Source organism: Anser brachyrhynchus (genome assembly GCF_964034855.1).
Source record: "Anser brachyrhynchus genome assembly, chromosome: 6".
NCBI lineage: Eukaryota > Metazoa > Chordata > Aves > Anseriformes > Anatidae > Anser > Anser brachyrhynchus.
Genome location: NC_137700.1, coordinates 28353293 through 28378517, shown reverse-complemented (window position 1 = coordinate 28378517; position 25225 = coordinate 28353293). Strand labels below are relative to the sequence as shown.

At 37.8% G+C, this 25225-nt stretch overlaps 1 long non-coding RNA gene across 1 annotated transcript in view; it reads left to right on the top strand.

The window, feature by feature from the left end:
• The window catches only part of LOC308197706, a 57821-nt gene that overhangs the window by 14711 nt on the left and 17885 nt on the right, over positions 1-25225 (top strand). The window lies entirely within an intron of this gene.

Sequence of the window (25225 nt, the reverse complement as noted above, 5' to 3'; positions counted from 1 at the left end):
TATGAGAATAGGCAGAATGGGAAGGCAAAGTATAGGAAAGTATGGGAATACTGGTACTTCTGGTATACTTTTTAAAAAATTATTATAGCGTAATAGGTGCACAATGGAAAATTTGGTGCATAACGGAATAATAGCAATTGCTGTTGTAGCTAGAGCTGATTTGATTTTCTAAACAGCAGTGTGCAGGTCCTTGAGCATAGTTTGTGAATGGTTCTATCAAGAGAAGCTTTCAGAATGGTTTGAAAAGGCATGCAATTCAAGAAGTCTGTCTTGCGTTAGTGTGGCTCTAGCTACAGGCTCCAGTTTTTTGAAGTTATATTGTTGTTTCCCAGTCTATAAAATAGACTATTTTTTTAGACTAAAATTGATAGCCTTCTGTGGGGCCTCTGGATTTCATTCACAAACCTTTACATTCTAATGGGATTTCCATGGTCCTGAGATGCGTTTTATTGTGCATATGCACTCATACATAAGTGTGCATGCTGCAGTCTTATCTCTGTAAAGAAAACTCTTCTTCAGTGAAGGTGTATAAATGAAGCATCATCTATCTGATGAATCTTTATACTGGGCCAAGAGTGGATTGTATATTCAGCTTGGTCCCTGATGCAGTAAGAAAGCTAACTGCTATAGTTCTTGGAAGTTTTATTGCCTATTTCTTGTGTTGCTGTTGTTTTAAATGTGTATTTAATGGTACTAATCTGTGTGACTGAAGGTACGAGAAACTAGGCAGCAGTAACTTCTATTAACTCTTGTAGATTTCAACTTGGAATTTCAGTGAGCTGCTGACTCCTTGGTTTAACACAAAAGGTAGTTGGATTTGCTTGCTGTAACTTATGAGGATGGAAACATACAACACTGTAAAGCAAAAGGAAGCAAACGTTGCGTGCATTAATTATTTTTTTCACTCCCTGCATTAAGTTTGAGACATTAGCATCTATTAATTTAAGTCTGTTCCACCTTTCTAAGTGATGAGAACATCTCATGTTTGTTTGTGGGTGTGTGTTTCCTGTTTAGCTCTCTAAAAACATTAAGAATCTGTATTTGGCATGATATGGAAGTGCTATGTTTGACGCTCTTTCTTTTTACACACATAGAATGTTATTAAAGTTTTGTTTTCATCCTTACATTTTATCATTGCTATGTGATATCACTGTGATTTTATGTTGTGTCTAAATATTGTTTGTGCTGTTGTTAGCTTAGGTTTAAAAAAACATCCCTGCTCTGTTGGATACATGCTTCTCCTGCTTGGTATCTTAACACATGCTTTGTACTTTGAGAGTAGAATGCAGTGACACGGTTTGAATTCCAGTGTGAGCTCACAGTACAGTGTCCCTCTGGATGGTTTTGGAACCTGAAGTTTCCTTCTTGCAAGGCTGATAAATTCTCTGGGTATGAATGTGTCTTCTTGTAAAGACCATCCCACAGACCCTGTGAAATTGCAAGGCTCCAGAGTTGTAACAGGGGAGAGAATTTTTCCCTTTGATTTGCATGACAATATCTATTTGCTTTTTGCTTTTTTTTTTTTTTTTTTTTTTCCTCTTCCAGCTCCTCCTTCTCTGTTTCTCTCACAAGGTTCTAGTCTGGAATTGTAGGCCAAGTTATAGATCTCTCTTCATAGAAGAATGGACTCTCTTCACATACATCTTTACCCAAATGACCTTTGGTTCATATCCATGTTGTGCTAATAAAGAAGGCAGTCGAAGATCTAACTTAAAAATAAATATATATTTTTTTTTTTTAAAAAAAGCAAGAGGTCTTTAAATTAAGCCTGAAGAGCACTGCATGTTATGAGGCAAAATTTTCTAGAGGATATTAAAAAAAACCAAAAACCACTATTTCCTTAAACATAGCCTATATTCTGATCTTTAGTGTATGTTTACACTGCCTTCACACATATGATTCTTATGTAAACTTAAGTTTGTTTAAAATTGAAAGTTTTAATAAATTAAAATACATCTGGAAGATCTCTTTGTGTACAAATAAGATGATGTATGACCTTAAAATTAGCATTTAATGCATTTCTATAATCCATAAGATTCTATTTTTATGGAAGTAATCTTTTCATTGCGGTATGTGAGATGGAAGTGTAAATTATGTATTCTACACGCTTTAAGAATAGGAAAGAATTTACTCTTAAAGGTATGTGTTTTTGTTGTTGTTTTTGCCAGTGAATTCATTTTTTGAAACAATTAGTAACTTTTAATAGCGTGAAAGCATTTTAAGAACCTTTCAGCTCCAGAAAAGGATCTTACTGAGACAATACTAAATGCTTTTCTATGCTCCAAGGCAAACAAAGTAAAATTCAAAGTAAAATAATTTTTTTAAAATCTCTTTTGGTAGGTAAAGTGATAGATTGAAAAATTGTTACATAAATCATTATTTACAATTAAAGATCATTTGTATGCCTTGTAGTCTGAGCATGGCAATTACATGCAAGCAAATTGTTACTTCTTGTTGACCATTCATTCTTCGGTAAGAAGAGAATTGACACATTCTCTCTGCCACAAGTGCTGCTATGTTCTCCAAATTCAGACTGTTTGATTGTAGCACAAGTTTTATGAGTTTAAATTTTACTGCTGGGGTTGCATTGCTCTTTGGGTATCAGGTAAATTGTTACTCCTCTTTTTAGCTAGAGGGTAATGAACAACAAATAGAAGCATGTTGTTATTTCCATGATTTGAGTTATCCTTGACCACCGTGAACAAATCATTCCGTCAATGGTTTAAGTATTGAAAGTTCTTTTCTTATAGATTTATGTCCTGTGTCCCCAGTTCCCAGCCATACTCTTACTCCATTTTACGCTATAGGGTTTCCTTGCCTCAGACAGTTGTTCCTCTGTTGAAAAACACCTGTGACTCACATACGCTTTTGCTGCTAGTACAAGAAGCAGCAGCATGTCCTTAGTTGGTTTAGATGTAAGTGTACCTATTTGCTAGTTATTTCATGTGTTCAAATTAATCAACAAGCGGGCCATGCAGAATGGGTGGCTATTAAATAAAGGCTACCGTCTTTGAATGATGTTGCTGGTGAATGCTTCTTTACTCAACTTTTGAATTCATGAAGTATATATGAGTTTGAGATTTTGAGACTGGTACTTAGCTTTCAGAGTTTGCTTAATCCAGTTAACAGGAATAAAAATTATGGGGAAGAATGGCAGACATGCAAACAATACAATTGTAAGAACCTCATTTTATGAAAATGAATTAGAAAAGCATCTTTTAATCCAAAAATTCTTCTGCTTCAAGAACACTTGATAAACTTTTAGCATCACTTGGAGAGCTTCTCCTACCATACTCAATCACTTCAGGTATGAATGAGTCTTATAAAACAAAAGAAATTAAATGGCTGTTGAAGTTCTGTGCTCCTGTTTCAGCAGCTACTTTGTCATAATCTCTGAAATCACACTTCCTAGCAATGAAGAGTTTAAAGAGTTTTATTCTTGTATTCTCTGCTGGAATTACTATCTAATTACTAACTAATTACTAATTACTACTAACTAATTACTATTACTATAAAAATTACTATTTTTATTAATCCTTGTTATTTACATGTCCATTTGTTTTTTCTTCAAATACTTTGGTCTCTAAGCAACATTCTTACTGTGGAATCTGAGGAAATATTCACCCTTTGAGTTTATACCTCTGTTTTCTCCTGTTCTTACTTGGTCCTAAACAGAGTTTAAAGGCTCAGAAGGAACCTATTTTCTTTCTTGCATTTTAGCCACATAGTTAGGAGTGCTTCTCCTATAAATGCTGCAGCAACTCAAAACAAGAGTAGGGTTGTCAGTGTCATGTGAAAGGGGAATCCATTCCTCTCTGTAGGCTGCTGAGCTTGCATGGGAACTTACAAAAATATGAACTCTGCAGATTTCTAAGCCATATCAGGAGGAGCTAGACTGCTACAATTTTTGAAAGGCTACTTTACATATAGAAACCACTAAACCTTAGCAATAAAATATACCACTGCACTTGTGCACAGGCAGGTACCATTATTACAGCCATTGGTGATCTTCTCATGAAGATGTCTTCTTTGCATGCCATTTCCTTACCTGGTGTATAACGATGAAAACAGCATCTAGGATAACTGTTTGAACAGGCAGAAACTCAAACATGAAGCCACATGTATGTTTTTTATTTATTTGTGCAGTCCTAGAATATAGGAATGATATAAATGAGCGTAGCTTTCCTTAATGTTATCCTGCAAAGGTTTGATTTGTTCACCAGCTTCTATCTCATGCAACAAGCAATTGAAATAAGGAGGGGGAGAAAAGGCCATGTTAATCTGAGTTTGGGGTGTACTGTCAGTCTTTCACACAACTGTAGGCTATGGTGGTTTACCATGGAAAGCAGCTTAGTGATACAATGGCTGTTCCTCTCCTTTCTTTCACCTTGACATTGAGATTGTTGTGTTAAACTTCAGTTTAACACAACTTTCTTTACTGTACTTTCTGAATCCAGAAGTTATGTAACTCATAAGAAAACCTAGACTCGAACAGTGATGAGCTGTAGTTAGGGGAAATGAAAGGATCCTTTAAAGGCAAATATTTTTGAAGCACAAAGGTAAAGCAGTCAAAAGGGCATCAAATTTAAAGCCACACAAGTATTGTGAAAGGCTAGCCCATCTTTCAATTCAAATGCAAGTGTTCTTGATACAGTTTCATTAGGAATTCTTTAATCATACTTCCAAAAGCCTGTGCTGTGCACAAACCTGTTTCTCATCACACAGACCTGTTAATCACTGGTTCCATAGTTCTTTCAGAAAACAGCAAAAATTGGTGTTACTTTCCAGGAGTTCATCCCTTGATACTCTGGATGTTGTCTACCCCAAAATTCAGATAACTTTGTTTTTGAAAAATGAAAGTACAGCTTGTCATTTGAGAAGGGCTTGAGCAACTTCCCTGTTGGAAACCTTACAGCTCCAGGAGTGACAATTGCATTACCTTGCAAGGTTTTTGCACGTCTATACCTTATAGTGTACCTTATAAGTGCCATAACTTATTCCCTGGATTGACACAGAGCATTAGTACAGTCATAATCACCATTCCTTGAGTTCAAAATAAGAATCCCAAAGCTAAATTTTAAGTAAAAAGAGGTATACAGACCTGTGGGATGGAGTGTCTGCTTTACCAAAACATCTTAGTTTTGTATAGCAAAAAAAAAAGGGAAAGAAAGTTTGTAATGCGTAGTACAAGAATGAAGGGAAAGCAGCAGCAGGAATGTTTTGCTGATTGTGTTTCTGCTTCAGGAAGTCATCTTTACTTTAGGAAGCATCAAAAATAGAAAAATGAGATGATAGGGAGGAGAAGAATAGGAGCAAATCTAGCTGAACGTGAGAATAAAAAACATTGTGTATTAGAAACATAAGACTTTTTCTCCATTGAAAATGAATGAAGAAAAATTGTTTTAAATCAGGAACTTGCAGTAATCCAGTGACACGTTTGTTCTCCATGAATTGGCAAGAATTGTTACTAGGTTAGGAGACCTGGAGAGGTCACTTCCATCACGCTATTTATTCTACCTCATGTGTTGTGCATGTGAATGTATGGCAGGAAGTGTGTCCTGCCAGTCTTTCTGTGATATTTTAAAAAGGGCTAATCAACGTGAAATCTGAGCTTAGTGTACCTTGACCAGTGAGTTACTTTCTCATCTGGTAATGATGTGAATTACAGAAACTGTTACAGAGGAAGGAGGACGTGTGGAGAGCAACAGGTCTCAGAAATACAAATTTCTAAGTGTTTTAAAGCCTTAGAGATGCATAGACTTGAATAAAATAACTTTAGAGAACAGTGTATGCGGTAGTGGAATAGCTGCGTATTTTCTGAATTAGATCACACGAAATGCTGAATTAGCTCATCACTACCTCAGTGACTTCAGAGAGGAGCCAAGAACCTCTTTTAGTTATCAGAACTAACAGTTCAACCATGGAAGCAGACTAAAGGCACAACCTGATAGTCATGTACCCTTTCATATGTTTAATGTTATTGTTACTTTCCTTCTGGGAGTCTATCTCCATCAACTAGTGCTCCTGTTTAGTGTGTCCTGGGAAATAAAGAAGGCATCTACCCCTAAATTCTGGACATTGTCTCATCTAGAACTGGGCTCAGGTTTCAGAATTCATTGTCAGTCTTCTTTAAGGTGAGTTAGAAGTTGCCATAGCTTTGTCAGCTAGGTAAAATAAAACTCTCAGACACTTGGGTTTGGATTTGCCTTGCTATCATCGCACTAAAGTACTAAACAAAGAAACCAAACCTAATGCCCCTAAATTTTATTGAACTTTTAGTTATCTACCAAACTACTGCTAGCAATACTCATACTTGAACTTGGCTACTTGCTAAAGAAAGAAAAGAAATAAATAGAAATTAAAGTGCATTACAGTTTCAGAACAGCTCAGATTGCTTTGATCCAGTGAGTGGCACTGATTTGAGATGAGGTCTCTGCAAGCTTCTGGGGAAATCTCATTGCAAAATTCTCTTTGCTTTCATGATACTTCAGGATTCATGCTTGTTCCTGATCAAAGGTACTCTTTTTGTTTTCTTGGAAACAGCTGGGTATTTAAAGGAAAAGACAAGTAAAGGAAGACTTCAGAAATCAGTTTAAATTTTAGTCTTAAGATTTGAGATACTACTCTATTCCAGTTATTGAATATCTGGAATACTAGCTGGAATACTAGCTGGATACCTTGAAGAAAGGTTGTTCAGTGGGAAACAGGAATATTTATATATTCCTGGGGAGGAAAGGTAAAAATCTGCAGGTTCATGATTAGCCCATGATCATGAACAACAAACCAGTTTGTCTGCTGCTCAAGGGAGAAACCCTAATATATCCATGAAGGTGTGTAAGACCTTTAGTAGAACATAAATGGAAAAGATGGCAGTCTTGTCTTAAAGGAATTTCTGACGTGAGCATTCTCTGTTTAGTGAAACAGAGCTTTCAGAAGTTCTGGGACTGACTAAGGAGCTCTTAATACAGAACAGCAAATGCTAAAATATGAAATTAAGAGTGAGCTTCAATGAGCTGCCATGAGGATTTCTTAGACGATTAAGAATCACTATGAGGAAATCTTGCCCACAGAGGTTTACCTAGGATCATATGACAAGTTAATAGCTGTGCCAGGAATACAGCATGGATCTCTAGGCTTCCAGTCCAGTGCCTTGTCCGGTGCCAAAAGCAAGTAAGGTGATTAACGAAAAAGCATCAACATGGATTTTGGCAAAAATGGGAAGCCGTAATATGTTTGAGATGACAAATGCCAGAAGTCTGTTAAATTCACCTCTTAAACACATTCAACTTACAAGTACATTAACAAATCTCAGTTGGACAAATGAGCAAAAGTAAGGAAATGTAAATTTCCTAGTTAATCTTCTTTTAGTTACTCAGTTCTGTAATTCATACAAATGACTCCTGCTTATCAAGAACACTTGCAAATTAGATGGGGAAGAAAACAAATCTGTTGAGATCTTAGTTAATTGTGAGAAATTTTATGTCCCACTGATTTTAGTGATATCATTTTTTGTTTTCTGTCTTTTTTTGGATGTTTTCCCTTTTTGGTTTATTGTCATTTCGAGATATTTTTCATCATATTTTCAAGGAGCCTACCTGATTTACTATGTCCCTTTTAACTTGAGTTACAAAGTTTTAGAAGTTCAATAATAGTTGTTCTTGCTACAAAAAACGAAGTTCTCAATGAAAAAGGCTTTTATATGATGATTGATAGGTCTACTGTATTTCTGGTTTTGAAATTCACTTTGTTCTTTTTTTTTTTTCCTCCAAAGAATAGTGTCAATATTACATTCTATTCAGACAAGTCCACTATAGGCACTCAGATGTCAAAATGTTTCAAAAACATATAAAAAAATAAAGAAATGAATAGAAGCTTCCTTGTTCCTTAAATTATTACTGTGTTACCCTGAACTGTAAGTGAACCCTTTTTGCTTATAAAAGAAGCAGCTGTTCATGCGATTGAAACCATGGTTCATTACAAGCTGACCTCAAATTCAGGAGTAAAACTTCCTCTATTTTACTACAACTATTCAGACGTGGAGTAGAGATAAACAATAATCAAAATCAGGATGAAACTTGACTGGGAAACCTTCTATACTCTTTGGCAGAATTATAGCAGCTCTTGGATCACCGAGAGTGATATAATGTTAAATGACCCTAAAACATTCCCTTCTCAAATGCAGCAGGTCCATGCTGCCAACCCTGTAGCAAACAAAGGCTGATTGTAGTGACTCCTTAAGCATAAGAGTATAGAAACGTTAATTATCACATTTTTTCACATTAAACATTTACAGAGAGTCAAGATGTAAATGGGTCTGTTTATGTTCATTTTGCACTTATTTTTGGGTAAATTGTTTTTAAAACAGATTTTCCATGTGTCCTATTTGAGTTTCATATCTTTCCTAAATGGTTTTGTTTCTTAACTAGTTTTGTAGTTATGTTGGATGTAAAACTAACAAAAATAAGCTACTGTGATACGTCTCTTTTGACTGAAGACATACGTCTAGAATAATGTCATACCATTAAAAAAAGTAAACTAAATTAATGCTAATTACTAGCCCAACTGTCTTTTATAAATGAAGTAGGGCAGTGACATAGTGGCTTGGATGTATGTTTCTCTCTTTTGGTCTATTGTGTTTGTTATCCCTCTTCTGTAGCTCCCTTGTTTGTTGTTGTTCAATTTTGAGACACAGCAATCCTTTCTAATATTAGTCATGACCCATATAATGAGACTTAGAGATAAGATCTTTTACTATTAACTGGAGTGCCATATAAGATTTCTTGATAATGTACAAATAGCAGATTCTTTGTGAATGTGTGTTTGCCATGATACATTTAATTACATAGATTTGGGGTAAAAAGTTTGAGCCAGTGAAATAGAGTATGCATCAAGTAATAATATTAATGATTCTTGTTCAGTAATTTGGAATTCTTCCTTGTGTTATAACTGTGTTCAGACAATTCTTTTGGGATCTGACCTAACTTAAGTATGGGGATTTAAAAAATTCATAATCCATTAAAAATATGGAAATGTCTTAAGAAATTGCAGAAGGAAAAATGTGAGCGGTGTGGGGCAGAAGCTCTTCTCCTGTGTTTAGAAATCTGCTGGCTGGGGTTGTGTAATGCTGTTCTGAGATAACCTATACACAAAAGCTGATACTATCTCCCACTGATGGATAGTTTTCCTTATGCCTTATTCACCCACTGAAGTGCTTGTGGTGTTTGACTCTCATTATTAATGCATGAAATTGTTGATTACCCGCAGATTATGAGAGGAGTATTTTTTCCAGAGATGATGTTTAAATTGTCTGGTCTCTGAATCTTTGGGAAAGAAAAATCACTGTTGGAGTCTCATTTTTAGGGAAGATCATTGACAAGTTAAAACTTCAGACTTCTCAGAAATGTTTTCTTAAGTTTGTTGGATTTTCTTTGCTCATAATGCATGCACTGCATGCAATGTCTTCTTCCCTGCTCTGTAGAATTCTGTGTCTTCTTTGTCTAGGTGTCTCCTGCCATTCCTGTAAATAAGCCAGGAGGAGACCAGCTACTTTTCACATCAGTCTTACTAACTCTGCTGTGTGGTTTGATCCTAGCACCTTCTGACTGCATTAGATTACTCATGCCTGCTTGCCAGAATATCAAGGAGTCTTGCTTGGAGTCACATATGGAAAGAGGCTAAACTAGATAGGTGATGTTTGTTTGTTTGTTTTTTAAAAAACTTTTCTGTCTTAAGCTATTACCCTACTAGTGCAAACTCAGCCATAGTCTAAATGGGGAAGATAAAGGAAAGGAAGGAGGGAGGCTGAGCAGCTGTGACTACGCTGTCTGACAGCATCATGCTTAATGCTGACCATAGCTGTCTACTGCAAAATGACTACCCTTCTCTTTGTCTGGACTCTAGAGATGAGTCTCTCCACAAGCTGCACATATCCTGTTTTCAATATCCTACAGTTTGTCTCTACTTGGCCCATTTTGATTGCAGCTGCTGAAACTCATTCCATCTAGTTGTGCCCTCTTTTCTCATATTTTTACTCCTACAGGCCTTTCTTCCTCTTTGTTTTTGAACTTCTGTCTTCTCTGCTTTCAAGACAGACTTTCTGATTTTGTTTCCAGTCTGGTCTCAGTCCTGGTGATTACTCATTCTATTTTTTTTTTTTTTTAATGTGAGAGCGTTAGTATTTTAGATTTGAAATCTTTTTTCACTATTAGAAAGTGGTATTATGGTCATTAGTTAAGTATGTCTACCTCGAGTGTAGTTAGCACTGACCATACCCAGCAATGATCAAGCTCCTTTGGCCACCGCTGTAAGAAGAGTAATGGATGTCCTCATTTTCAGCCCCATGTATCCTTGTTCATCACCGCAGAAATGTATCCAATGGATCCATTGCAGTTGTTTGATGTCAGCCATTTGCCAGTACTATTCCTGAACTCTGTGTGAGGAACTCCTACAGAAGGAAAAAAGCAGAGGCTGGTGAAAGCTTACTGCTAGCTCTGGCTTCCACTTAAGGAGGAAGTCAAGCTCGCCCATAACCTTTTGGACCTATCTTTGTGGTCAATTAACTGGTAGGGCAGCACTTCCACTTAATGAAGCTTTAATGGTTCAAGGCAGCATGTTGTGGTTTATTACATCCTCTTGTTACCTGACTATGAAGTGAATCAGCAAAATGTATCAGCTTTCTACAGGGGGGACTTGTTTCTTTTATAGGCGTCTGCTCTGCTAGAAGTGTCTAAGCAATCTTACTGTTAAGATAGGGACCCCAATTACTTAGATACTTTTGATGAGTGAGCACCCCCCTTGGTACTGGTGTAATCAGCAAATTACCAGACCTTTTTGGTATTCATTGGGCACAAGTTCATTGGTCATCACTACTTGCTAAGCCTCTAGTCTACTTAGTCCATGGATGACTGTGGTATTTTAGATAAAATCAGCTCATTTCAAGATTCTCTTGTGGGCCGTTTCTAGGCAGAGCAGGTCAGCTAGTCTTCTTGTATTTTCTATTGATTATTTCTGCGTCTATGAGAACAGCTGAAACTTAGCAGCAGCTTCTGGAGGTACCTTTCAACAACATTGAAATACATCAGACAGAGATTATTGAAGAAATGCGCTAGGACAGTGTTTTTCAGTTGGAAGAGATATATGAATCACTTGAAATCACTTCATCTGCTCCTAAAATGGAGCCATGTCAGTTCCAAGAGAGGGCACAGAGGATGTGCACTCTATAAGGAGAGTAGAAAAATGAACAGAATTGCCCAGTGAAATCAGTATCTTTACCCCTATAAATGACCTGAAATCATTAAAGATCTATGGGATTAGGAATACTGTTTTGTCTGTTGCTCTGAGCGTAGGGTTCAGAGTGCTCCAAAGCCAAAAGGAGTACATTCCCCTTGCCTGGTGGGAGTAGTGTTACCTGAACCACTGTTTCTGTTGCTTACAGCATCCTGGATTGTCCTGTGTGTTCTCTTGTCAGTCCAGGCTTTAACAGGCTGTTGGTAAATTTAGGTGATGGTACAACGTGCAGAGTCTACCATCTTCTGTCTCCCTCTTCAATCTCTTAGACTAATTTGATAGATAAAAGAACTTTTGTAGTTTTAACCTTTCTTCCCCTTTTCAATGGTTTGAGTTAAAAAATGAGGTGTCAAATATAATTTTTAATTTCCTGCCTATTTCATTTTAAGCCAGGTCTTTTTGCATTATTTAATCAGTGTGATATTTTAATGTGGCTGGTGACAAGTGACTCTTAGGCGTGTTTAAGAAACACAGAAAGTATCTGCAATTTAAAAAGCAAATGATGCCTTGCAAAATTGAAAAGTATAAAGAGCAAGGTAGACTTATTTTTCTCTATATTAGTAGAAGACAATAAAAAATGGTTATTCTAAAGCAGCCTAGGGTGGACTTTTAAAAAATGACAAATATCATATGTGCTTGGAAGATGCTAGCCTTAGATGTGGCTCATACAGGTGAGAAAATGGTTTAAAATGTGAGGGACAGTTTTAATTTAAGAGACTTGTAATATCTGGAGGCATTAAAAACTGGTAAACAAAAAAAGTTATCCACTGCTATTCATTAATAGTAAAAACAAAACAAAACTAATACGTGCCTGTATCAAAACCTGGTATTAGGATAAAGCTTACACAGAATTTAAATAGCTGCTTTTAAAGTTGGCAGTAAGATACACTGTTTGATGTCATTCATGGCCCCTCTTTTAGGGAAGTTCGATTTCCCTGTGGTCATATTGGATTGACTCAGGAAAACATAGAGGGGTCTAAACATCTCAGAGGGAGGTCTTCTATTGCCTGATGCAGAGACTGCTCACGTAGTGCTGTAGATTATACCCTTTTTCAAAGAGTCAGAACAAAACCACCTCTCCATGACCAAAATCAAAATATAAGGTACCTTAAACGTGTTAGCCTTTCAGTGCCTTCTTTGTTCTGATACTGCACCATCTGCCACATGCTGCACTGTAATTCTCTTAAGTATTTATATCTGTAGTGTCTGCAAGTTTGTTCTATGTATGTTAGAAACACATAAGATGGTGAAGCTGTAACCGAAGACCTTACAAGCCAAACAAATGGGATACAAAGGGAGGAAGGACATTTGTATTTATTTCTCCTTGTCCTTTTCTATTATTTTGTTTTGCCCCTTCCGCTGCTTTATGTAGTTACTCTATTTGCTAGCTGCTTTCTGTAGCAACTGGGCATTTAATTGCACACACATGCCTGGTCTGTTTTGTAACCCTTTCTTAATCTGTCATGCAACTTTTATGAATTTTTTCGTTTACTCTTTTTCTTCCATTTTCACACTTGTGTACAACATTTATTTCAGCTGTAAAAATAGTGTTCTGCTTCAAACTGTTTGGTTGTCCCAGGCCTTTTGGAGAATCATTCTCTAGCATGTAGGTTTTTGTTAAAAGTGCTCATTAGTCTACTAGCGGTCTCGCTATGCCAAAGCTGCTGGGTGTCTGTCATGGTCATGAAAGATGTGCTTGCTAGTCCAGGGTGTCGCAGCCTGAGACATCTTTTACTTGCTTGCAAGAGCATGGACATTGTGATCTGCATGTGTCCCCAAACACAGGCAGCTACCCCCTTTTTCAGGATGCTGGTGTCCCTAAGTAGAAAAGTACGGCGGACTTTAATCTTTTCTGTGGTTACAGAGAAGTTAGCAAAGAAAGTAGGCACTAGGTTATGCAATTCAAATATCTTAAGAGGCAGATTATTTGCAGAGGAGGAGGACATAAAATAAATCTTTCTGCTCCTGTTATGTTAGCTGATATTTGTCTCTGATTTTAAAAAATAATGCACTCTATCAAGGAATACTGATAGCAGGCCCCCAAACTGACGAGCACTGCCGTGTTCTTCAGTGGCTACTCATGGCTTATTTCATAATTGCATTGCCCCCCCCAGCCCCACTTCATAAAAGTTACACTATTCTGCAAACTGTCAAACTGTTAATGAAATGAACATTAATAGTTTCAGAACTATTACTAAATGAACCAAAGAACTAGGCTGGCAAAGCCATGTTTCAGCTATAAATTCAAGACCTGTGAACTGGCTTAAATCCAAAGACTTTGTAGTTTTATGCTACTGCACTTAGGCTGGCTTTTTTTTTTTTCCCTCCTTATAGCCACTTCTTTTCTGCATGGAAAATCAGACTATGCAGGGCAGGAAGCAGTAAGAGTAAAAGGGTTCGGATCTCAGAAGTCCTTAAAAAGATCTTACTAAGTTGTTGAAGTGAAGAGATTTGTCAGTTATTCTACATTACAGCAGTAGGACAAATTTGTTCGGAGTCAGGACTCCTGGCCCAAAGCTATGATCAGCAGGCTTTCAGCTCCTAAAGTTGCAAGTTTTGGCAAGGTCAAGGCTTACAAGGTCAAGTCTACGTTCACCATGAGCAGGAAGCCCACAAGTGGGTGCAGTGGTCAGACAGGATAACGGCATCTGGTGAAAATAACATTGATATGTGTGGTGACCAGATCAAATGTAGAGTGTTATAGTAAAGACTGGTTGGATAAGTGAGAACTGTAATACGCGTGTAGATAGCTTGTTTTCCAGACACGCTAAGCATCTTGGGTTTATGCAGAGGTCCACTTTTGTAGTTCCACATGGGTGAATTGTTCTATATATTTTAATTTTATTGTTTTCTCCAGGTTTTTTTAGGGAGGTGAGGTGAGGGGGTTGTCAAGCATGTGAAAAGACTTAAATGCTGCCTTAGTGGTATTTGAGGTCTCTTTCCTTCATGTTTTTGTTTGTTTGTTGTTTTATTGTTGTTTGTTTTGTGTGTGCATGTTTCCTTTGGACTTTTAAACCCAAAGTGACTTGAAAAAGGTTTAGTCTTTAAAACACTTTTTTTTCCTTGGCACATCTTAAAAAATCATTGACCTTAGATGAGATTTGAAATACATTATTACTTTATTACTTTTTTTTTTTCTTTCCTAAACATTTATCTTTTTTTTTCATGCTGCCATATACTGCTTGGCTCAAGCAATGAAGTACTCATACTCGCCTTTGACAAGTTTAAGGTACCTTGCAAGACACTCAATCCATCTTTTCAACCAGCGGGCACTTAAAAATAAGAAAAGTCTTGTCTGATCATCATAATCTTGAATGTTTATGACAAGTGATTAAAGATTTTTTTTTTCCTGTTGAACTGTAATACCAAACTGACTCAATAGAACAGAAGAAGCAGATCATGGGGCCAGCCATGGTGGGAACATGTTACCTCTCCCTGGCTTTGCCATTGCTGGCTGAACGCTCATTCCCTCTTGTATTCCTAGTCTTTATCTCAGTAGAGATTCCCAATCCTATTATCCGAAGGACATGTCTGCCTTGTTTAGTATCAGCCAAGGTTAGTATCGTTGAACTTGGTGCATTTGCATAGTTCAGTATAATTTAGCACAAAGATATGACTCAGGTCCCAAAAGGGAAGGATAGTACTGATGATAATGCGGGGCTGCACTCTTTCTCAACAGAGTTTATTTGAGTATGACACTGCTTTGGCTACGGTAGTAGAGAGTTTTTGCTGTTTTAAATGCTCTTCTCAGGCAATGACTCGTTAATTGTTACATTGAAGTCTTAGAGAAAGTTTGTTCTGGTGGATTAACCTTGGATCAGTATTTAAGAAATCTGGCTCCTCTGGTTTCTGACCTGTTTGATGACAATGAGCAAATCATCTTATCACCTTGTGCTTGATACTTAGCTAATAAAGCATGTTCATATGCACTGAAGCTAGATATCATTATTACACACCAGAGCCAAGGGTAAGAGTGTTTCACCAGAATGTGAGATGGCTTAGTCTGATGTGACATTTATCTTCACTCATCAGAAGTGCGATCAGTAGGGAGTTACCCAGGCCTTTGTTCATGAAGATAAATGTCAAATGTTATCTATCTCCATTCTCATATGGTGTCTATCACCATGGTATCTATGTGCCTCCAAAGCAATAATGTACACAAATTTAGGTCTAAACCAGTCAGCAAATGATGATCATAAAGATGTCTTCTGACAATTTTCTGGCAGTGGCTGTTTGAATCAAATCTTTCCTGTTTCCTTTCATTCTGTAACAGACAGTGAGAGATAAGCTTGTTTAATTATTTGAGGGGAGAGGGAGGGATTAAAAAAGGATAGACTCGGACAGTATAATGGAATACTGAATTCATAATAAATTCTTTCTTTCACCTTCCTGCTAGTTTGCCTTTCTGCCCAGGAGGCTAAAGACATGTTCTCTTTTCTGAAGTCAGTCTTGGAGTAAGCACTGCCAACAAGACCAGGTGTAATTTAAAAATATTTATGCATTGTCAGTTCTGGAATTAATCTTTCTTAATTGAATTGACACGAACTCATGTCTGCAGGTAATGTAAACTGTCAAACACTCTGCCAGTGACAGCATGTTGGTCAGGGTGGTGAAGTTAATGAGAGATCTAAATTGTGATGGAATATCTCACTGTTCGCTTTGGAGCCTGGTGTTTATAAATGCATTAGTAACATCACATTAACTACAGGCTGCGAGACTCTTGAGTTCAGAAGGGCTAATTATTTGTTTGCGGTTTCTGAAAGAACTGTGGACGAGATGTCCACATGTTTTGTACCTCAGAAACATTTTGGTAGTGTGTTTGCTGCTGTGAAATGTCTTTCCCTTGAAATGCATATAATGGAATTTTTAAGTAGAATGTATTTCATTTGATAAACTGTTCTTATAGTCTGGAGATACTATTTTTACTATTTTTAATTACACATATAAAAGCATTTATCAGCCCTCTCTGGGAAGGTCTTAGCCATTTCCACTGACAGCTATATCAAGCCTACAGTTACCTGTTAGCAGAGCACGTAGCACAGTCTAATAATCATGCTTCCGTTTCCTTTCCCTCACGGCAGTATGGAATTGCTGTTAGCTTTCCAACATCCAGAGTAGTGCAGTGAGGATACTGTGTGTGTTGAAAGAGCAAAATTAGCAGATGAACCATTGCTTGCTGTAGACAGCCATTTATAAGGTATTCCCAGGTTCCTCCAAGCTTAGTGAAGTATGCACTCTGCGTGACATGCTCAAGGGCTGAGGCTGCAGCCAAGTTTTTCTGAGTGAAGGTAGGAGCTTATGAATCTGCAGCCTGAGTGCTCCATCCCTTGAGAAAAATACTTGCTTAAGTGCCATAATAAATACTAGTAAGTATCACACTGCTTTCTGTGCTAATTAGAGTTCAGACCCTCTTTACCGTATACAGGCTGAGCTCAGTGGAGATTTACCATGCATAATGCAAACAGGATGGTGATTGGATTTTAAACAGCAAGGGGTTGATTAAGGCTTTTATCTTGAGGTATGTGGACCATAAGAGAAGACCTGACTGATAAAAATAAAACCAATCCAATGATCCAGTCTTCCAGACCAAAGGCACTGTGTTCCTAGGTGGAGCCCTGGGAACAAAAAGCCAAAATATTTGAATATGAAATGTCTGAATGTTTGATATGGGGACAGTCAGCCTATGGATTTGAGTGCAAATGAATTATGTTTCCTTGAGACATACCATTTTTGCTTTGCCGTTATTTAAAAGTACTCCTCTTGAAGTCATGCATGGTTCTTCCAGAGATATGTACTTACCTGAAGGAACTAAGCAACACAAGTACAATTTTAGGTTTGGGGGTTGTTTTTGACTGTCAGGAATGGTTAATAGCTGATTATCCACAATAAAAGTGGTAATGGAGAAGATACAGACATCTGTGCAGGCAGATCTGCTTTGCCATGAGAAATGCACTGCATGTAAAGAACAGACAGGTTCCTTCCTGGCGTAGCTGTCAAAGTGGTGTTATATTTGTGAGAAACTTGGTGTGCTGTGATCTTTCTTGTTTTACAGTCATGGATGAGTAGTAATGTAGACTTTTGGAAAAGGAGATTTTTGAGAAAGAGTCCTTTGATAGCAATCCACAGAAGCAGTCGTGTTCACTGATAAATATTATTCTTACTAGACTGCTATTTTCTAGTGCTTTTTTTCCTCCTAGAAATGTAAATTATTGGCCTTTTTCCTAATATATTTTTAGTGGCATCACAAAGCATGAAAATTCTGTGAAGACTCCATCTACATGTTTACAAGGCAATAGCTCATATGGCATAATTCAATACACTGCTAATTTGTCTCCTTTTGATTCCTTCCCTGTTACTCATTCTCTTGCTTATTTAATGCAGACAAAGATGAAAGCAATTTACAAATGGCTCATCTGAAAAATGCCAACCCAATAAGACTACAGTTCACCAAGATCTCTTCATGTTAGCACTTGGCTTCCACGTCGGAGTTCATTCTACGGTGTCATGTCTGCCAGCTATTTCCATATGTTTTTTCACTGTTCTCTTACAACTGGGGTAGTACAGGAAGTGTTAGAGTAGACCAGTTCAGGATATTCTGACCAATGTTTCATATCATTCTTCTAAGGCCCAGGTGATTTTCTGGTTGAAATTACAGTAAATAGTTTAATCCTTTCACATTTTATAGGGTGCGCAATAGTGTGGGTCAGATTTTTGTCAGACTTTTTTTATATTGTTATTTATTTGTTATTTTATTTATGTTGTTATTTTTATATTGTTATATCGTCAGATTTTTTTTTACATATATTCATTTTCTTATCTGCACTCTTCAGTATTTGTCCTGCCATGATCCTAGTTAAAAAAAAAAAAAAAAAAAAAAGAGTAGCACTTAAATTGGCAGTTTGCATGACATGGCCTTGTCTATATGGGCTAATAGAAACACTTTCTACTTTGCCCAAGGCTGGGAGTAACTTACTTGGGTTAGAAACACCAGTAGAGAGACCTTTTCTAAATCAGCTAAGAAGGGGCAATGTAACCACTTAATTTTAAGAGGATTATGAATAATAGAAGATAATTTCATTGAGCTTGAAATTTCAGTTGAGGTAGTGTGGGTGTGTTCATCTGTTGTAGATAATGGGACAATGTACTATTACAGCTTGTAATCCTGAGGGTCTGTACAGCTCCAGCACCACATGGGGCTTGTATGTTCCTCTGCCTACTTCAGATGTAAGCTACTACTACTGCAGGCAATTTGGGTAGCTTTCTGCAGCTTTTCATGGAAATTAGTATTTATGATAAAACTAACATGGATGTTATTGTCACAGATGGGCAATAGATTTCTTTCTCCCTCTTTAATTCCTTTCACACCATTAATAAATATATAATTGCATTCAGACCAAAAATATTGGAAATGAAATTTGGGAATTCCAGTTTCCAAACCAGAAACTCAGCTTTTGAGGTAGAAGTGACATGCAGCAGTGGAAACGCGCAATATAGTTGAAGTTTTATGGAGCAGGTGGCCAGATGCTGAACAATTGCTGTGGGAAGGTGTTTAAAATGTAATTTCCTCACAGAAACGCTGCATCAGCATCTCTACTGTGTGAGCAAAGGTAAGGCTGACTGAATTGAAGACGCTTTCCTATGTGCTCCAGAAGGGACAAAGAGCCAGTCAGCAGTTAGAACTGATGCTAACAGCAGAACTCTTCAATATTTTGCCAGGCTGGCCTAGCTTTTGCTGTGCCAGATGGGTTTGGGGTTTCAACCCCCTTTTTTTTTTTTTTTTTTTTTCCTTATTGCCTCGAATGCAAAAGTTTGCTCTTGGGTCTTTTGATAGTTTGGGAGCTACATTTCTCTTTTATTGCTTTGGGGGATTTCCATTCCATTTTCCTTTAATTTGCTCCTCCCTGTTAATCGCATAAGAGAAGCTTAGAGTGTTAAGTGAACAGATAATTCTTGGTCTATGTATATGAGCGAGAAGAATTCAGATTTACATGAAAATAGCTACCCTCAGGTTAGACCTTTACATTTGGAAATAAGCTCTTTTCAGGTCTATTTTCCCTCCATTGTTATGTGCTTTATTTAATGTGAATGGTGGATGTTTGGGGAGGGACAGAGGTTTGTTTGACTATTCAGATTCATTGGCAGGGTTTAAGTTGGCACAGCATGGATCAGAGCAAGATGAGTGGAGACATCTGATTTCTAATTAAAAACACACGCAGCACATATGCAATTGAAGTAAATCAAGTAAATCCTTTCTCAGAGCTGATTGCTTCTACCTGTCTACTTTTTGTGTGTGTGTGTTTAAACTCTCAGCACAGTGGGACCATCACCATTTTATTTCAGGATTTTCAATGCGCGAAACAGACCCCAAAGCTAAAAGAGCTCCCCAGTGACAGAGCCTCTGTATGGGAACACCAGGATGAACATCTGCCCAGGTGTTCCAGTACTTTTGTTTATTGTATAAATACTTGTTTCAGTCTATTTTCTTTCTTAATTTTCTAACAGTATCAGGTACGCTGTGCAGACTTTCACATGAGGGCTGATGGATTCTGTGGTAGAGTGTATGTGTTTTGGGCTAGGTGGATCTGATGTGGGCAGAATTGTTTTAGAAATCTCATTTCTATTCCAAAATGGGAATAGTTGTGAAAAAAGCCCGCTGAAGTTGATCTTTTGTGCCAGGCCAGGGAGTGTCAGAGATTTAGAGTAGGAGCTAATAGCTATAGAGTTCCCAGAGGTGCTGAATCCAGTGTGTTTCCTGCACCCTAGTAGAAAGAGCATGGGGCTGAAGTGAGGGCGCAGATTGACTGTTACCAGTTCTCAGCCAGAAGAAAACTTTCAGAAAACTGTCAGTTGTCTGAAGTAAGCTTTTGTTAGGCATGTTAATTAAAACAAAGGCTTCATGTATCCAGGAGAGCAGATTCATGTACGGAATACTTCTGCAAAGCTTCTCCCCTTGAAATCAGGAAAAAGAGTGTTGGGAAATCTGAAATTTTGCTGCAGAAGCCCTGATGCTTTTCTCCCAGATAGTGATATCTAAGGGTATGCTACAAACTGGAGCTTTCATTGTGTTAGCATACATTTTTATCTGTCTTTTACACTTAGAGTAGCTGTTGAGTGTCTTAAAGGATTCTGTATCTCGATTGCTTAGTTGACATATTTGCAAGGTCTGTCCTCATTTCTAGTATGTGTGGACTGGTGGCTCAGTACTTTTTTGCTGTTTAATTTTATTTTTGTTTTCCTGTGATATTTGTCCTCCTATGAGTAAATAAATTCTTCTGAAGGTCATTCCTATGTGGCAGACGTATTCTTGTCCACTGAGTCTGCCAGCAGTCCTGAAACAGAGCTTTGGGGCAAGGGGAATGCTAACTGAGGACTTAGTTTGAGAATATCTTGTTTGATGTCTAAATCAGCTTAAGATACTATTCTGTAGCCCATACCCTCCATGATTTGTGTCAATACACTATAGTACTATGGTTTGAAGCAAATAAGAGGATAGTCACACACTAAAAAGAATCAAAAAGGGTGTAGGAAGAAGTTGGTGGTGTTCTGATTTTGTTGGTTGAGGGCATGGTAGTGAATAGGAATAAATAGTAATGCTGCCAGTGTACTGTGAGGTGTACTCCACTAGAATGGTGACTCTGAAGCTGATCCATGGTCTTTAGAGAATTTAATTAATTGTGTTTTCATGGTATTTGATCTGATAACCTGAGTAGCAAGAAGGAATATACACTAAAGGCAGGAAAGCTTGGGAATTCTGCAAGGAAGAACGTCTCTCACAGCTGTGAGTGTATCCTGCTGCTCCCAGTTGTGCAGCGCAGCCTGAGTTGAATGCCTTCCTGGAGATTCCTGCCAGTAAGCATGGGATGCAGTGAAGTGTAAGAGCTTGTTTGTTTTGTAGTGTTGTCCAAATATGTAAATGTAGGGAGGTATTGCAGCTTTTTGTTCTTATCGAGTTATATGGTCTGATGGTTTGTTCCAACAGTTAAAATCTGCACTAAAATGTCTCCTCTAATGTTTTGTAATTTTTTTTTGCCTTTTCAGTTGAAGGTTTTGAGGGGAAAGGAGTTTTCATGTGTGCACATGCATGGTTTTACATGGTTTTAATACATTCCCTGAATAAAAGCATCAGATTTCTATGTTCTCTACCTTTCTGTAGCTTACTGTAGATGTATTTTCTTGTTACTTTGTCACTTTTCAGGCTAGGGCTGACCTCTTAATCTTTTCTTGTACAGGAGGCCTAATTGGTTATTCTCATTGTCAACATTTGAATCTTTGTTCCTTTTCAATGTGACTTTTTTTGAGACCTGTGACAAAATCAAATATGAAGTGTGAACATGAGCTAATTATGTTGGATAGAACAACATTGTAACAGCATGATATTGATTTATTCATTGCTCCTTGTCTGATGATGGCTACAGCTTTGTTTCTTTAATTTCTGTTTCATATTGCTCATCTGCATTGTTTCATCTGCTCTCACTGGCAGATCTGATTAGAGGGCATAGCTGTTTAAAGAGGTACTACTGAGAGGAGTTTAGGTGCAAATCTATAATTGTTTCATTACCGCCTAAGAGCAGTTGCACTTAAGGTTAATATAAACTCCCCAGGCACTACTAGTTCTGCATCTCTTCCTTTATGGAAGTGTCTGTGTCTTCTTACAGCCGAGAAGCATGACACTTAAGCTTAGTCATGGCCAAAAGATTCGGTATCTGTGAAGGCTTGTGCTTGAAGCAGTACAGTCAGAAGGGAGGTCTGTACAGGTTCGGTTCACTTCTCTGCCTGAAAGGTTTAAGCCTGAACCTGTTACCTGGCTGAGTGTGCCCTTACTGGTGGGGTGTTGGTGGGGACACCCTCCAGCACCACTATTGTGGTAGCAGCACTGATGCAGGAAAGAATGGAGGAGAGGTGGCTTGGTCTGTGGGTCCTGAATGGAAGCTGGCACCTTGCTGCAGCTCTGAGCTATGAGGGGGAAGATGCTATAGGCTCATTGTCCCTCACTGATGATGAAGTAACACCCCTAAAGGAAGTCAGTGAATGCCCCACTCCTCTGTGCTGGCACTTATAGATCCCTTTGAGCTGGCTGGTGGTCCCAGTGCTGTGTTCAGGGCATCTGTGTTACCTCCAGCAGTGCTCTGAGTGCCCCAGTGCTTTTTGCTGCTAGTTGTGGCACCTGTTAGGGCTGGGAAAGTAATACAACTGCCTTGGAGTCTTTCATAAGCAACTGTAGTGTATTCAGAGCTTTCTGGTGGCTTCAAGAAAGTATGCGTTTTCCCATCTCTGTTCATCTTGCACTTGTCAATGGATTTCATCTGTTGGCCATAGCAAAAGCTTACAAAAGAGACAAACGTTTTTGAAGGGTAGATTTGTGGTCAGAGTGCTGTTGGACTCAGTGGACATAGTGTCTATGTTCCCTCTTTTTTTTAATATATTTATTTTTAGAGAACTTTATATTTTTCCTTCTTTGGAGAATTTACTTTCTAATTCAGTTGCCTGTCTATATACATGACAGCTTTCTTCATGCACAACTTTACACAAGTGTAAAGCCCTGAGTATTATTTTCTAGCTGAGATAGCATATGCAAGATTCAGCAATGAGTGCTACAATCTCACTGTTTGGTTCTGCTTTCAAGTTGCTAGTAGATACTTAGGCATCTAGTGGCACAGAGTGGAAACTTTCACAGCTGCAGCTGCAGAATGAAACTTTCACAGTCAATGGGGACCAGCCTTTCTCTTTCAATCCCTTTCTATTTGTATATATATATTATATAATTATATATATTTATTATTTATATATTAAATAATATCAATATATTATATATTACATATATCCAATATATATTATATATAAATATATATTCTATATATTATATTATATATATTAATATATATAATAATATATATATGTAATATAAATTATATATATTTGTAGAATTGGTAAGTCCCAAATGCATTTGCAACTGTGCTTGCTAAATACACTTTGCAGCAATGGACTTTGATGGGATTGTGTTTTCCCTTAATTATTAAATAATGTTACTGTTCATATGTGAACTGTATTCAGGATAGGAATGAAACTGGAAAGCCTTTGTGAACACATGAGACTTGGGATGTCATCTTGTGGTTGTTCGAAGAAATGCAAGGACATTGTGGGTGTTCGTGAGTTTACTCCTTTATCTTACCCCGAGCTGGTTTAGGTGCAGATTTTTTCTCAATGATTCTTTCTTGTATAATCTGTGCAGTTGTAAAGTACGTGACAGCAGCTGTTAACCTTCTTACAGTCCATTTCAGTAGTCAGGGTTTGGGGTGAATATAGGAAGCATTTACCATCATTTGAAGGGCATCTGATAAGAAATAGCATGCTTCTTGGAAAGCTGAATGTATCAAAGAGTGCAGCTGCTGCTTCTTGAACATAACACAGTGTCAGAGCCAGGACTCTGATGTATTGCTGGCAAGTGAGATAGTGCTTTTATTTAGCCATTTTTGTTAAAAGTGCTTCCTGTCTAGCTTTAGCCTTTCCCAGGCTGTTTCAGCCAGCTATCATCTCATGTTTTAAGGACACTCAGGTGCAGAGAAGGCAGCCTCATCAAATAGATTTTTTCCAAAACAGAAGTCACTTTGGACCCAGATAATCATCTCTGTGGAACGTAGAGTCTGTGCACTAAGGAATTGTGACAGGAGTGCTCTTGAACTGAGCACATCAGCTCACAGCCCAAAATATTTTGGATGACGGTGCCTGTGGAATTGCTGAAGTGAAAAACAGAGTTTATTTCACTTTGTTCTCCCGACTACTAAGGAAGGAACTGAATATTGAGCATCTGTTGTGACCTGATCTTCTCTGTCATGGATGAAGGGTAGATTTGACTTTTTTGATTGTGTGGCTGTACTTCCCAAACTGCTTTAAAAGGCTGTAAACTTGAAGGACACAGCTTGTGGAAAGAGTGGCATAGATCTGTTCCAGGCCTTGAGGGAAAATTTGATCAGAAAAGCGTTCGACTTGTGACTCTCATGTGCCAAAACACAGACTGAGGGCAAAGATCAACTAGAGATGTACGCCTAGTTGTAGTACTGAAGATAGTAACACAAAAATCTTGTATTTTTATAGAGTAGTCAAAAAATCATGGACATTTATATTTGACAGGTTATTATTAATTGAGGCAAAGCAACCTCCCAGGAAGAGGAATTCCTAGGGTTTATTTGTTTCCTATTGTAAGGAAGAGTGTTAGGTACATCTATACCCTGCCCTTTTTTCTGTATCCTCAGAGGGTGTTTCCCTCAGTTGCTGGTAACTGGAGCAACATGGCCTAAGTGAGGCTTTCTAGTCACACTACTTGCGTGTGTCACACTTTCTTGCGTGTGAACATGTGTATTCTTTTGTTTGTTATGGGGACAAGCTGGGAGGCAGACTAGCTTCTCAAACTTTTCAGTTATGTTTTTAAGTATCATTTGCATAATTGTAGTGAAACTATCATGCCTATGCATGTTTACACAAAGAGGCATCTGGAAGACAGTGAACTCAGAAGGGGCAATACCTGCCCCTCCTTCAAATGCTAGGTGAAGACGCTTGCTCAGATCTCTACTCTGCTTCATAATTGGTTTCTGAGGAATGCTGTTCTTAAATACCTCCTTAAAGTTAAATGCTGGCCTAATGACAACCATTACAAGTAACACACTTTCTTGTTATAGAATGAAAATAAGGCTGCTATGATTTTTACCTTCTGTCATATTTATGGCATTGACTGGGACAGATTTTAATAGTGGATGATCAAACATTAGGTGACACAATTACTGGTTATTTCTGGAGTGCTATTTCATCATTAGTGAAGGGACAATCTGTCTGTATAGTGATTAGTTCCAGCTCTGAGCTCTCATTCATAGGTCAAGATGCTTGACAGTGTCTTAACCAAAAAATAAGGGTGTTATTATCTTTTTGACAGGATGACTGCTACTTC